Here is a 16,150-nt window from a genome sequence, read left to right on the forward strand (position 1 = left end):
GCACCCCTTTTTCCCTTCCAGGCTATATTGTGCCATCCCCCTGCGACACAGGGTTTTAGGAGATAGGCAGCATCCACTAATAAAACCAGGAAAATGGTGAAACCGAAGATCACTGTCTCCTCCATGCCAGGTGTGTAGTGTCCTTTCTCCATGAGGCCAGGCAGAGGGGAGTTTCTGAACACGTGCGCATCATGCGCGCTGCTGACCCACCTGGTATAAATGTTCATAAACCAGCCCCGGTGGTCCACCATGGCTTGCAGGATCACAAACCCATATCCTTTCCTGTTTCTGAAAGCCCTCCTCCCTCCTTGCAGGGCACAGCACTGGGATGTGAGTACTGTCTATGCCCCCCGCAGTTGCTGGGAGCTAAGATCAGTAACACCACTGCAAGGATTCCTAAACTCATCAAGCCCTCCCACTACTACCCCATGGTCCTTATCCATGTGAGCACTAATGCTGCAGCTGAGAGTAGTCCTGACTGCATCATGAAGGACTTCCACGAGCTGGGAGTCAGCCCCAGAAAGTCAGGGGCACAGGTGGTATTCTCCTCTATCCTTCCAGTTGGCAGCAGCCAAAAGTGCCAGGATGCCCACATCAGGGAAGTCAACCAGCATCTCCAGAGATGGTGTCTTCAGGAGGGATTCGGATTCTGCAACCATGATCAGTGCTTCCAGGGAGAAGGCTTCCTAGGATGGAATGATCTTCATCTCTCGCCTAGAGGTGCATCTGTTCTCCTGCAGGTTGGCCAATCTCCTCCAAAGAGCTTTAAACTAGGTTCAACAGGGGATGGGGAACTAGTGGTTGATGAGAACCCAGGGCTGGAGCCACAAACAAGGCACTGGACCTAACCAGGTAAGCACTAAGGGGAACACGCACCGTCAAGGCAAAGGGACACCAAGAGCACCCACAGGGGGGCTAAAATGTCTTTATACAAATGCCAGGAGTATGGGGAACAAGCAAGAGGAACTCACACTCCTGCTTGCTAGCACACAGTATGACCTAGTCAGCTTAACTGAAACACGGTGGGATTCTACGCATGATTGGGTGGTAGGCATTGAGGAGAACAGGTTCTATAGATGAGACAGAGTGGGGAGAAAAGGCAGGGGTGTAACTCTCTATGTTGAGGAGCAGTACACATCTTCCATCATCAAGGTGGGAGTGGAGGAGGGGAATACCGAGGCATTGTGGGTTAGGATCCAGGGGGGGCCAGGGGAAAAGAACTTGGTAGTGGGTGTCTACTACAGACCTCTTCACCAGGATAACAAGCTAGACAAGGTATTCTCCAAGCAGCTTTCAGATGCCGTATAGACAAGTGAGGCAGTGGTCATGGGGGACCTAAATTACCTGGACATCTGCTGGGAGAAACAAACGGGCACAACAAGCTGCTCAAGGAGGTTCTTACACTGTGTGCAGGACCTCCACCTAACCCCATGTGTCCAGTCCCACCAGAGGTAGCGCCTTGCTAGACCTGGTCTTAGCAACAGGGTATGATCTCATGGGGGACCTGCAGCTACACAGTAACCTGGGTGATAGTGACCACCACTTGGTAGAGTTCACTATCCAGCGAAGGGTGAGAAAAATATCCAGTGACACTAAAGTTTTAGACTTCAGAAGGGCCAACTTTAGTAAACTTAGAAACCTAGTTAGTGAAATGGCCAAACTCAAGAGCATTGGGCTAATGGGGGTCCAAGAGAGTTGGAAGTTTCTCAAGGGAGTGATCCTTGAGGCACAAAAGGAGTCTATCCACTTACATGGGAAAAGGGCTAAAGGGATTAAAAAGCCCCCTTGGCTGAACAGGGACCTTCAGGAAAGAGTGGGGGCAAAGAAAGAGATGTATAGGCAGTGGAAGCAGGGGGCAGCCACCAAGGAGGCATACACCACCTTGGTGCACTATTGCAGAGAGTCAGTTAGGCAGGCCAAGGCAGGACTGGAGCTTAGGCTGGCTTCATCAATTAAGGACAATAAAAAGTCTTTCTACAGATACATAGCAAGCAAAAAGAAGGCGCAGAGTAGCATAGCGCCCTTGCAGGACAAATCAGGTCAGTTGGTGGTTGACGCAGACAAAAAGGCAGAGCTCTTCAAGGAGTTCTTTGCTTCAGTATTCCTTAATACTGACCAAGACAATCCCGCCGCCTTGAGCATAGATAGATGTCCAAAAGGCACCAGACCACCAAAAGTTAGTGCTGACTTAGTTAAAGAGCACTTTGAAGGGCTGGATGGGTACAAGTCAACTGGACCGGGTGACCTCTATCGACAGGTGCTGAAGGACTTAGTTAGTGTCATTGCTGAGCCACTGGCACAGCTGTTTGAGCTCTCATGGTGCTCCAGAAAGGTCCCTGAGGACTGGGAAAAGGCCAGCGTGGTGCCCATATTTAAGAAGGGGATAAGGGAAGAGCCAGGTAACTTTAGGCCAGCCAGTCTTACCTCTATCCCTGGGAAAATACTAGAAAAAATCAAGAAAGAGAGTATTTGTGAAAGCCCAGCAGGGGAAGCGATGCTGAAAGGAAACCAGCACAGGTTTGTCACAGGTAAATCCTGCCTGGCAAACCTTATAGCCTTTTATGACCAGGTCACACACTGCCTTGACGCACGAGTGGAGGCCGATGTCACCTACCTGGATTTTAGGAAGGCCTTCGACAGTTTCACGTCCTATTCTCAAAGGAAAGCTAACGGGCTGTGGAGTGGACGCCTACACAGCCAGATGGGTGGCTAACTGGCTTAGGGACCACAACCAGAGAGTGGTGGTGGACAGCTTGTTCTCAGCCTGGAAGGAGGTAGATAGTGGGATCCCACAGGGTTTGGTCTTTGGGCCGGTGTTATTTAATATCTTCATCAGCGATTTGGACGAGGGTGTGGTGAGCACCCTCTCCAAGTTCACAGATGATACCAAATTATGGGACAAAGTTAATACACCAGAGTGCAGGGAGCAGTTACAGGCTGACCTGGACAGGTTAGATCAATGGGCAGAACATAATAGGATGCAATTCAACAAAGACAAATGTAAGGTACTTCACCTAGGAAGGAGGAATCCCCAACACACCTTCAGGTTGGGGGATGTCCTCCTCAGCAGCTCAGAGGCTGAGAGAGATCTTGGAGTCATAGTTGACTCCAAATGAACATGAGCCAGCACTGCAACAAGGCCATCAACAAAGCCAATCGTACCTTGTCATGTATTAGCAGATGCATGACCAACAGGTCGAGGGAGGTGATGCTCCCCCTCTATGCAGCATTAGTCAGGCCGCAGTTGGAGTACTGCGTCCAGTTTTTGGTGCCGCACTTCAAGAGGAACACAAAGGATCTGAAAAGGGATCAGAGGAGGGCCACCCGCATAATTAGTGGTCTCCATGAAAGATCCTACGAGGGGAGGTTGAGCGATCTGGATCTCTTCAGCCTATACAGAAGATGGCTGAGGGGTGACCTTGTAGCTGCCTATAAATTTATTATGGGAGGACAGCAGGGAATTGGGGATGCACTGTTTACCAGAGCACCCCAGGGAGTAACTAGGAATAATGGGTCCAAACTAGTGGAGAGTAGATTTACGTTAGACATTAGGAAGAAATTTTTTACAGGATTCTGGTCCTCCTCAGGTTTCTCAACAGAGCCTGGTCAAATTCCACTTCTTTGCTTTCCTCTGTGTATTCCAAGTCCTCTGGGTACCTGTATCATATTATTATTATTGTCATTAATGCTGTTAAACCAGGAACATAACATACCAGTGAACACTGTAGCACAGTTTCTATCCTTCTCAAGCATTGCAGCAGTAATCCCCAGGTAAACAGCATTTGCAGAAGCAGTACTTCCACCTCCTCCCCCTTCTCCATGTCCTCCATATTATCCATGTCAGAGGACTCTTTATTACAATGTTCTCCATCATCACATATTTCATTCTTATTCTACATTTTGCCCCTATCCAGCAGCAGCAGCTTCTTACCCATCTGCACCAAGCAGGAGGCAGAGTCTGTAGGGTGTTGTGTGGTCTGGAGCTTGGTGTAGCTGCCTTTTCAACACTTCACCCCGGGGCACTGGGGATCTTGCACATCCTTTTATCCTGAGCTTAGCAGTCACTGGTGTTCTGATGTAATCAATCTTGCAAACAAAATTATTTTGCCTCCTCCTCTCCTAGTAATGTAGGCTACTCAAAACCTTTGCCACTTTAGGGAAAACAGGCTGTGCTTTTGTAATAAAATGATTTTGCACAAGCAGGCAGGTAGGTATCAATTTTTGCAACATTCCGGGCCATTGAGCAGCCATCCAAAGCACAATGGCCTTATTTATCCCATTACCAGGTCTTTTTTGTTGTTAACTGGGTGCTTCATCACCTTTGGGTGTTTTGACACTTACAGGTAATGACTTCACAATCCTTGGAATTTTCCCAGATCCTCATTCAAGCACACCCTGAGTATAAAGGCACCCCCCCAACAAAAAATTTGCCAGCCTCCTTTCACAAATCGCTTGTGCTGTTGACCACAAACTGCTTCGCCTGTCTCAGAAAGCCAGGACCAGTACCAGGAGGCTGATACTTCCAACACCCAACTGGAGCTGGGAAAAACTGAAGGACTTAATCGACATTTGGTCAGAGCAAAGGATCATAGACAGGCTGGAAAGTAGGAGGAATAAGCCTATTTATGTCAAGATTGCAAAAGGCATACAGGCATGACGGCACAATAATGACTGGACCCAGCTCTGGTGCAAGATCAAGTCCCTGAGGTCAGCGTTTTACAGAACCAAAGATGCGAACTCTCATTCTGGGGCAGTTCTTACAATTGCCCCCTTCTATGACAAGTTGTCCATCATTCTTTCCAAGGATGCTGGTGACAACCCAGGTATGAAGACTTTCAGCACCAGGGTTGGGCAGGAGGAGGAGTAGAAGGAGGAGACAGCAACCCCTCCTGAGGGTGAAACCATGAGCAGCATGTCTCAGCTGTATGGAGACCGCTTCCTGCTCCCTGATGACCATGAGTGGCAGGAAGAACCATAGGTCACCATACACTTAGTGACACTTAGCCCTGTTCCATGGACTAGCACAGATAATGAAGTGGAGGAGGTGGAAGGTCAGGAAGAAACCCATGCGGCCAATATATCATCTACTGTTACCAAGACCCAAGAACATGCTGGACCTGGTAAATCTCTTGTAATGTGCCTCTTGCCACTGCCAGACAACTCCCAGATTTGTGCTGGTTCGGTTTGTGGGGCCAGGGGGGAGAGAGAGAAATTCACGTGTCGCTTTAGGTGGGTTGCCATATTCTTTTGGTGGTGGTGCATGACAAGTTCGATAGCTCATAATGTAACAGATGCCAAACTAATTACTCGCTTTAATTAGTTTTTTGCAGCTAGCATGGGCAGTGGCAGCCGTAGACCTGTTTCTGAAGTGAGTACTTGTAAGTTTTGGACAGTATGAGTGGGGTCTGTTTCTGTGCCTGCCAGCATTTTGTGCACTGCATGGTGGGGGTGAGGGGGGTGTACTTTCCTCCTCTTGTGGGGAAAGGCAACCATTGCTTTTTTCTTTGTTTATCAGCCACCGCAACCCATGGTTGCCTGGAATGGCACCCTGCTCACACTACGCAGAGCGCTGCAGAGATTTTTGCAGCAAGCAGAGACAGTCCTGTGAAACCTCAATCAATCTTTTGGCGGACTCCTCAGTAGCCAGAGCAGGGTGTACAAATGCCTGGCAAGACAAATTCCATGAGTCGCTGTGTGAGGAGGATGCCATCCTTGAGGAAGCGCAAGACACCATGTGGAATTTCAAGGACGTGGTCGACAAGTCCTGTGTTGAATTACAGTGGTCATAGGACACTTTCAATGATGCCTTTCAGAGTGGCCAGAAGTACCTCTTAAATAAATGGGTACCACGCCCGAAAGGGAAAAGTCACTTTGCTCATCTTGCCTCTGTCCAACACAAGTGGAGAATTACAGCTAAGCCTGTTCCCCTTAACTCAGTGGGGTCACAGGAGGGCCGTATGACTGCCAGCAGGGCCAGGAGGGTACCACTGCATTTCAGGGAGACAGGGCGATTCAGGGTCATGGTGGAGTGAAGGCAAAGAAGCCCAAGTAACTTCTGTAATACTGTGTTTCAAACAATAAAACTTCATGGTTTCCTGGCTTCCTGTGTCTGCCTCCATATCCACCCTTACTTACACTGCTTGGTTGCAAAAGCGGATTTCATTAATTGTTTGGGTTCATTTCTCTGTTTGTTTTTTCTGCCACTTCCTGCATGGGGCCGGGGCAAGGGAGGTTGGCAATCTCTCTCAGACAGGTACACAGGGGGGCTCCAGAGGTAAACAGGGGGGCTGCCTGGGTGAGTCACAACACACAAGTGGTGGCCTGCACACCAGCATTCTGCAAAGGCAGCGCCCAACTCTACAAAGTCATTTTTCAGACCACACTTGCTTACAGCTTCTGATTTCACTTCCCTTAGCTGGGAAAAGGGAAATGGTATGTCACCCCCCTGCAGCCTGGCTTGCTTTGTTGCAAGCCACCAGCCACTTTGCAAAGTCACCCACAGGGGCTTATGCCTTCCCAGGTTCTTTGGCTCACCCTTCACAACCCTTGCATTTTCCCTAGATGGAAACTTTGAAAATGAGCTTTTTTAAGATTCTTTTCATGTTCTTTTCCAGCCAGGTACCAGGCATTGTCTCCTTTGTTTTGGAACACAAAATTGAGGCCATGGGTGGGAGGGCAGTGTGGGGTTTAAGATCTGCTTTGCTTGCACATGAACCCGGAGACTTTGTGAACTTTTCCACCATCTTTTCATGCTCTTTTCCAGCCCAGCACCAGAGTGTCTGGGTTTTTTTCCACACCAAATGAGGCTGCCAGTGGTGGTGGGGGTTGCCCTGATCAAGCACTATAAATTGGGGGAGCAGAGGTCACTGTATCAATGAGTGAGGTTTGAGGTGGGTGAGGGACAACAGCACAGCAGGGGCAGAGAAGGACTCATCCCAGTCGTAAGACTTGCCCCTGGCGGGGCACAGCAATGTGAATCCAGGGTTCAAGAAGACTGCAGGCTGATCAAGTGGGGTGTAGTGAAGCTTTGAGTGCTTTTTGATACCCGCCCATCTGTGACATGCAACTCGAAAGAGGAAATGGTGATGTGCTACCTGCCACCTTTGGTAAGTGACACCTGACACTTGTCTGTGCCCTGAAGGTTGCAGGTGTTAGAAATATTGTTAGAATTGCATAATGAATAGAGTGTTGTTAGAACTGCACAGTTTGCATCTCGTACCTGATAAGCAGCAACACTACCAAGGACCTTTTGTGCTAAGAATCACTCCCTTTTCTTCTCTCCCCCTGACTATTCACATGCAGATTACAGAAGCTGGAATTCAACTGACTGTGTCCTTGAAAGGGGGAGGGGATTTCAACTCTTGGTGACCTAGAGAGCTTTCTGAGCGTGCGTAATTAGCTGATGCATATATGCCTATCCGCCTCGCATACTTAAGTAGTTAATTATAATATACATGCGACGAATGAAGTGACGTGATCACATATGTGTTTGTATGAACCGGAAATGAGCTGTAAGAGTTCCTGTTTCTGCACACATGCCCAGGAGGGAGAGCATATAGTACCTGCTGCAGATTTCCTCAGGGGGCGGAGCAATTTGACATTTTCTGTCTCTGCTCTGACCCTATTTGCAAATACACCTTTTGTGCTGCTAATAGTGTGTGCCTGAGAATTATTTGCGAGCCTCCAAAAGAAATGAACCGCTTTTTGCATCACAGGGTTGTCTCTGGGCGGGGGGTGCGGATACAAGCGACTGACCCAGGCACAGCACTTTGGAGGCTCTGTAGAGACGGGCTGAGTGGACGGGATGACACCTCAGCCCCGCCACTGGCTTCACATCAAGACACTCACCAACTCCCCTCCCCTGCCACCGTCACAGTGGCATGCGAGATCAGCTCTGCATGGAGGGGGCTAATTTGCCCAAACCCATCATCAGTGGTATACTGTGGGTCTCGGGGCCCGAGGGACAAGCCCAGGCTGCCACTGTCCTTGCTCCCATGTGCCCCAGACAAGCCACCTTCTGCAGCAGTTTCAGCAGCGGGGGGAGCAGGGGTCAAGCAGTGCAGAGGGGTGGCACCCCCTTCATGTCAATGCCGGAATGGCTGCGCCACCCACTGTAATTGGGATGCCACTGCCCTGCACCCCGATAGGGTTATCTCTGGTTGAGGGGATGCATTGTTTAGTTCAAATTTATTGTAAATGGGGCTGGTAGAATTTTATGGGTGCGAAGGAAGGTACACAAGGTGCACAACAGGCACCAATACAAATTCTAATGCTCCTTCTATCCTCCCTCTCTCCGGTTTTTAGATCCCCTTCCACTGCTAGCTGCAGCCAAATTGATCCCTGTTGGTGTGACAAGAGGCAGTAAGAGAAAGGAAAAAAGAGCAGAGGAAGAGGATGACAACATTTCCTTCAGGATCCTCTCAACAACTGAACTATTATGCGTTATAATTATAGTTGACATTCATCCTGACTTATATAGACTTATAATTTAATAACAGGTAATACTAATAATAGGAGTCAATAATACTATTAATTCCAATAATAATATATTAATATGAGTTTGTAGTACTAGCAATATTAATAATGATTTATTAATGGTCAGTAATAATTGTAACTATTCAATTCCTTATCACAGCATTTCAAAGCAGTTAGATCTGCCTTATCACACTGCACACATCATACAAATCCTGGGCCTCCACCATATAGATACACACACACACACACACACACACACACACACACACACACACATATATGTGTGTGTGTGTGTGTGTGTGTATATATATATATATATATATATACACACACACACACACATATACAGAGAGAGAGAGAACATATGATATAGGCTTATGTTATATAGACTTATAATTACAGTTCAATTCCTTATGATAAGAAGCAGAGTGAGTGGGAGGTGGAGTGCACCCCTGTCTCTGCCCGCCACCAGGCTGAGCTCCATGGGGCTGCAGAACTGCTTGGAGCACTGCCTGGCAGTGGGAGGCAGGGAGAGCCAGGGCGTCAGCCCCACAGAGCGCAGCCCAGTGGTGGGTGTCAGGCAGAGCCAGGGCTGCACTCCACCTCTCACTCCCAGGCAGTGCTCCATGGAGCCCAGCACCGGTCTCAGGTAGCAGCAGCAGCCTCCTGTCATCCAGCACAGATTCGGAGGCCTGGAGTCTGGCACAGCCCCACAAGCCCCCAGATCTGTGTGCCAGATGACGGGAGGCTGCCGCTGCTGGCAAATGTCATGAGTTTTGCTTTTTGCAGTTTGAGGTGCAGTTTCCAAGAAACATCTGCACCTATCTCCTAGAAACTTGGCAGGCTTCATGCCTTCAGAAGGGGCTACCATCCCTGCAATTTTCATCTGAATCAGGAAGAAATTACAAAGTTCTAGGCATTTTCATGATTTCCTGTGTAGCCAGGCTTGCCTTTTGTGACTTGGGTTGAGTCCCAGGCTTGAAATCTTGCTGTTTTGATTGGTGGAGCTCATCCCCTCATCAGGAGTCAGCCCTACCCCTTTCCTGAGGGGAGGAGTAAAGGAGTTCCCCCCCTCCCCCAAACCTGATTGAAGACTGCAACACTCAGGTCTGGAAGACTTCAGGGGCGGAGCCCTGGAGCATATAAAAGGAGCTGGGTGCCCAGCATGAGGGGAACACATCCAGGACAGAGAAGAGAGAAGAGCGGGGCTTAGAAGAGCTGAGGAGAGCTGCTCAGCAGGGCAAAGCAGTAGCCCACAAGTGTCCCTGAAGACTTCCATCAGCGGGGAATGGCAGATGGCTCCAGCAACTAGGCTCTCGGTGTGAAGCACAGCACAGTGTCCAGACCACGGGAGCTTTGTGAGGCAGCTCAGGTCTGCAACCTCTGACATGTGGCCAGAGACACAGTGCACAGGCACAGAGTAGGACTTTTGGAGCACTTGGGCAGCTCAGGTCCTCAACCCCCAGAACGAGGTGGGAGCTTGGTGCCAGAGGCGTTCCACAGAGGGTCTGGGAGCTGGTGCTGCACAAGGCAGCCCAGGCCTCTGACCCATAGCAAAAAGCTGAGTCCAGAGAGACAGACGGTAATCAGACTACTGAGCCAGCAGACAGGGCCAAGCCAGAGGCCCCAGAAGCCCTGCATAATGGAGCCCTGTTCCAGGGGACAGTGACCCCCTCCCCACCCCAAAACCCACCGCAGGCGAGAAAGCAGCCTGGCACAGAGGACGAGGGCCACCCTCCAGGCCTAGGAGCAGTGAGTTGCAGGGAAAAGAGGTTTCCCACCGGGGAGGAGAGTCTCCCGCTCTGGTTAGTTAAGGGCTCCTGAAAGGGGAGGTCCCACTGGGAGGGCCCCCCTAAAATTACCAGCTTCTTTGTAGGGCTTGGGAAAAGCCTAAGGCCATTGGGGTTTCCCCTCAGGGTTGAGTTTATCTTTGGGGTTAATCTGTTTCAGATCAGATCCTTACCTGTGACTTATCTGCATCTGGAGTACTGGTATAAGGTTTTATGTCATTTACCCAGAGGGTATTGTTTATGTTACTGGTTTAGATATCTTATAAATATATATATACATTGTACATATGTTTGCATCCATGTTCCTTTCCCTTGTGATAAGTCAATGTAAATAAATGTGTAAATAGTTAAGTCCCCTGACTGTCCTGGCCTGGTTCTATAGGGACGGAGGGAAATTGAGCGGTCTGCAGTTCTCCCACAGTACACCTGCCAGCTAACAATCCCCTTCAGTTGGAGAAGGGAAGTATATACCTGAGTTACCTTGGCTACACCTGTTATAGCCTAATCATTGGCAAAACATCGAAATGCATTAAAACAATTAAAGTTTTGATGAAAAGGAACAGGATAGTGCTTCAAAATGAAATGAAACAACAAAATGAAACACTGTTCCTTCAAAATGGTGAAACAGACATGGAAACAAAACAAGGGTGTTTCTCACAGCCCTATTGGTCTTGTCCTGCATCCGCATGAGCTGGAAAAGTTCTGCAAGCCCATTTCATTCATTGCTACAGAGGGCTCAGGGCGCAGGTGGGACCTTCTACAAAGGAAGCTGAAGCTTGTGTTTCTTTTCTGAATTGTGGAGGCTTTCTTCTTGATTGCTGGCCAAAAACTCTGGGGCCCAGGTAGTAGGCTCTTCGTCCCACTTGCCCACCTCTGCCTTACATCTCTCTGTTGCACCCTTGTAACTTTGGAGTCATTGCTGGCCACAAAGGAAGCTGAGCTTTCTTCTCTGGCTTTGGCCCAAGCATCAGCTTGAGTATGGTAAGAGTTGCACAAGTTCTGCAGATCCATTTCATATTATTCTAGCCCTCCTCTGAGTTGCTGGCCCTGTTTACTAATGAGCATATTATGGAAGTATAATTAGAGGATTGTTGCTGGACACAAATGTGGAGGCTTTCTTTTTGGTTGCTGGCCACGACCTCCTGAAAATTCCCTCCCAGGGTCCAGGTAATAGGCCTAGGCCTGCGGGGTCTTTGCCCCACTTGCCCACCTCTGCCTTACACCTCTCCATTGCACCCTAATAACTTTCAAATTATTGTTGGCCACAAAGGAAGCTGAGCTTTCTTCACTGGCTTTGGCCCGAGCATCAGCTCAATTTGCACAAGTTCTGCAGGCCCACTTCATATAGTCTTCTTGCCCTCCTCCTGGTTACTGACCATGCCCCAGCAAATTTGGACTGGGGTACATGTCTTGGTCCTAGTACACCTTGGGGTACTAGGTCCTAGTCCCCATCCTCCCCCTCTGACCCGAGCTGGATCATTCCATCCCACAGCCTAATATAGTTACCAATCATTGCTTTAGCCCAATGGTTTGATTTCAGACTGTTCCAGGGAACCCTGGGGTTCTGTAGCAGGTAGGGACCTAGCTAATTTGTGGGGGCTGCCCCCCAATTTCACGGTTGTAGCATGGCTTCAGTCACCATTGTCATGGCAGTGCCCCCCCACACACACTTCTGATTGGCTGAGGGCCCTCAGAAGTCCCACCCCTCCCTGCAGATTGACAGGTGGCTCTGTCAATCTTTGGCGAAGGGCAGGACTTCCAGGCCCCCTCAGCCAGAAGCACTGGGGGTGGACACTGCCGCTGCAGCAAAAAATCTTCCTCCTCCCTCCACCCTACCCTCCAGAATGCCAGGGTATCCCACCTCTGTTTGCAACTCCCTTCCCCAGCCTCCTGCCCCCACTTCCTGGCCATTTTCCAGTTTTTTTGCCAGGTTTTTCATGAGGGACCAACCAAATTTATGGTTTCTGCAAAAACTGAATTTGTTAGGCCCCTAGTGATGTCATCAAGGGCTCTGCAAAGAGATTGGGGCTAATGGCAGAACAGGCTGGGAGATGGAACTATGTCATTGCCAAGCTGGGTAACCTGGCTCTGTGTCAGCTCGCACAGGCTGTGGAGCCAGACCTAGGGGTTCTATGGCACAGGTGATACGAGATGGTTCAATTACTTTAGAATATTTGAAAACCATTGCTCTAGACTAATGTCCTTCACTGTTAGGGTAATCTGTAAAAATGCACACAGCATAGTTTCATAGTTTCTAGGGTCGGAAGGGACCTGAGCAGATCATTGAGTCTGACCACCTGCCATGGCAGGAAAGAGTACTGGGGTCAAACGACCCCAGCAAGGTGTACATCTATCCTCCTCTTAAAGACCCCCAGGGTAGGAGCCAGCACCACTTCTCTTGTCAGTGTTGAATCACATCCTATTCTCATCCACCCACCCCTGTAACCTGTCTAGGTCCAACTGCAGCCTATTCCTCCCTTCTAGTATGCCATCCCCCCACATCTTTGTGTCATCAGCAAATTTGAACAGGGTGCTATTTACCCTGTATCATGAAGCAATTGTGAATACCCACCAAACCTGGAGGAGGAATGCAATCATAAGATCAGTAGAGTCAAAAATAGGGATGGAGGAAAGAATTTCATATTCCAGGATGAGAAAGAGGAAGCAGTTAAGGAAACAGATATAAAGAAGAGGACTTCCAGCACAAGATTTTGGTTAAAAGGGAGAAAGAGACCAACTTACTGAATAATCAGTAACATAACTTCAGGTGGGCAACCAGAGTACATGACCCAAATGCTAACTTAGGGTGCAAAAACAGAAGTGCCACCCAGGCTACAGAACCTTCTTGTTACACCTCTGTGAAGAATGCTTTTCCTATGCTCATTTATGGCACACACCCAAGCCATGTCCAGCTAGTCAAAACCCAGAAGACAAATCCCCAGTCACTCCCCCAGCTGTAAGGACAACCTTTTCTTGTGCCATTCCACATCCCCAGGACTTTGAAAACAATACTGATGGCTAGAAAATGATATTGGGAGATTTGCTTCTGGGAACTAGGCTTGTCGGGGGAAGGAGAAGATGAGGGTGGAGGAAGCCTTGGACCACTGGACCAAGTGGCACCCACAAGTACAGCCCAGCCTAGACCGATGATGAGCAGAACAAATACCCAGTTGAGCAACAGGGGCCAGGGCAATGCTGAGATTAGTGGGCCAGTCCACACATCTTCAGGAGGCCTCAAATGCCTCTACACTCTGAGTATGGGGAACAAGCAGGAGGAACTTACCCTCCTGCTAGCTGACACCAACCCAGACATAGTGGTGCTCACCAAAATGTGGTGGGACCCAACGCACAACCGGGCAGTGAATATCAAGGGCTATAGGCTGTACAGGAGGGACAGGACAGGGGGGCATGGTGCTCTACATTAAGGAGGAATACACATCCTCATCAAATAGCACAAGGTCAGAGGAGGGGCACACTGAAGTGCTTTGGGTTAGAATACAAGGCAGTCAAGGGGAATGAGACTTAACGGTGGGGATCTACTACAGACCACACAACCAAGGGGAAGAGCTAGACCAGGAATTCTTAAGTCAGCACACGGAGGTAGTCAGGTCAAAGGATGTGCTCATCATGGATGACCTGAACTTTCCAGACATCTGCTGGGAAGAGCAGTCAGCCAGGTCTGCCCAGTCACATAGGTTCCTAGCCAAAATACAGGACCTCCATCTAACCCAGGAGGTGCACAGCCCCACCAGGGGAGACGCCTTGTTGGACCTGGTGCTGGCCATGAGCGACAACCTGGTGAGGGGTCTGCGGGTGCTCGACCACCTGGGCGACAGCGATCATCGCCTGCTGGAATTCACCATCCAGTACAAGGGGGCAAAGGCCTGCAGCAAGGCAGCAGTCCTGGACATCAGGAGAGCGGACTTCAATGAGGTAAGGAGAATAGTTGAGGTCCCGGAGGGGAGGGGAGGGGAGTCAGGTGTCCAAGAAGAGTGGTCGCTCCTTAAGGAGATGATCCTCCAAGCCCAAAGGGAGGTAATCCCAACACAGATCAAAGGGGACAACAGGGCGCAAAAGCCCCCATGGCTCACCAAAAGTACCCGGGAACATCTCCTAGCTAAAAGGGAGGCGTACACCCAATGGAAGGGAGGGGTCATCACCAGAGTGGATTATACTTCAGTTGCTCGGGGCTGCAGAGGGGCGGACAGGAAGGCCAAGAAGGAGATGGAACTGGGACTAGCTACCTGAATCAAAGACAAGAAGTCCTTTTTTAAATGCATAGGGAGCAAAAAGAAGGTACCAGGTAACATGGAGCCCCTGCAAGACACACTAGGAAATTTGGTCATCACACCAGACAACAAAGCTAACTTATTTAACAATTTCTTTGCCTCCATTTTCCTGAGCAGGGACGAGATCAGCACCCCCACTGGGACCCCCTGAGGTGCCAGGGGAGGTGCACCTAGGCCAAGGGTTAGTGAGGATCTAGTCATGAAAATTCTGGAGGGACTGGATGTATTTAAATCAACTGGTCCGGACAATCTCCACCCCAGAGTGCTGAGGGAATTAGCTGAGGTCATTGCAGGACCCCGGCACAGCTTTATGAGCACTCGTGGAAAAGGGCCAATGTGGTTCCCATCTTCAAAAAAGGGAGGAAGGAGGGCCCAGGAAACTATAGGCCAATTAGTCTTACCTCAATCCTGGGTAAGCTTTTGGAAAGAATTATCCTGGCACATGTCCATGAGGGGCCAGCAGGGGAGATTATGCTCAGGGACAACCAACATGGGTTCATTAGAGGCAGGTCCTGTCAGACCAACCTGGTGGCCTTCTATGACTAAGTCACAAAATCCTTAGATGCAGGGGTAGCAGTGGGCATAGTTTTTCTGGACTTTCAGAAGACCTTCAACACTGTCTCTCACCCCATTCTCATTAAAAAACTGGGGGACTGTGGTGTCGATACCTACAGTCAAATGGGTCACTCTGGCTGGAGAGCCGCACCCAGACAGTGATGGTGAATGGGTCATTTTCGACCTGGAGGGATGTGGGCAGCAGGGTTCCACAGGGCTTGTTCCTCGGGCCCGCACTGTTCAACATCTTCATCAGTGACTTGGACAAGGGGGTAAAAAGCACCCTGTTCAAATCTGCTGATGACACTAAGATGTGGGGGGATGTGGGCATGCTAGAAGGAAGGAATAGGCTACAATCGGACCTAGACAGGTTACAAGGGTGGGTGGATGAGAATAGGATGGGATTCAACACCGACAAGTGCAAAGTGATGCACCTGGGGAGGAACAACCGGCACCATACCTACAGGTTGGGGAACTCCCTTCTTGTCAGTAGAGGCAAAAAAGGATCTTGGAGTCAGTGTGGGGATGCAGTCAGGAAGGCCAACCGCACCTTGTCATACATCCACAGATGCATCTTGAGCAGGTCCAAGGCAGTGATACTCCCCCTCTATGTGGCACTGGTCAGGCCGCAGTTGGAGTACTGTGTCCAGTTCTGGGCGCTGCACTTCAGGAGGGATGTGGACAGCATGGAGAGGGTCCAGAGGAGGGATACTCGCATGATCAGGGGGCAGCAGGGCAGGTGCTATGAGACATGCTACGGGACCTGAACCTGTTCAGCCTCCACAAGAGAAAGCTGAGGGGATCTAGTGACCCTGTTACAAACTAGTCAGAGGGATCCAGCAGGCACTGGGGGAGTCCCTGTTCCCCCGAGCACTACCAGGAGTGACCAGGAATAACAGTCACAAGCTGGCAGAGGGTAGATTCAGGCTAGATATCAGGAGGCGCTACTTCATGGTCAGGGCAGCTAGGATCTGGAACCAACTTCCAAGGGAAGTGGTGCTGGCTCCTACCCTGGGGGTCTTTAAGAAGAGGCTGGATGTA

Source organism: Crocodylus siamensis, chromosome 8, assembly GCF_052110815.1.
Source record: "Crocodylus siamensis isolate JL-2025a chromosome 8, ASM5211081v1, whole genome shotgun sequence".
Classification (NCBI taxonomy): Eukaryota; Metazoa; Chordata; order Crocodylia; family Crocodylidae; genus Crocodylus; species Crocodylus siamensis.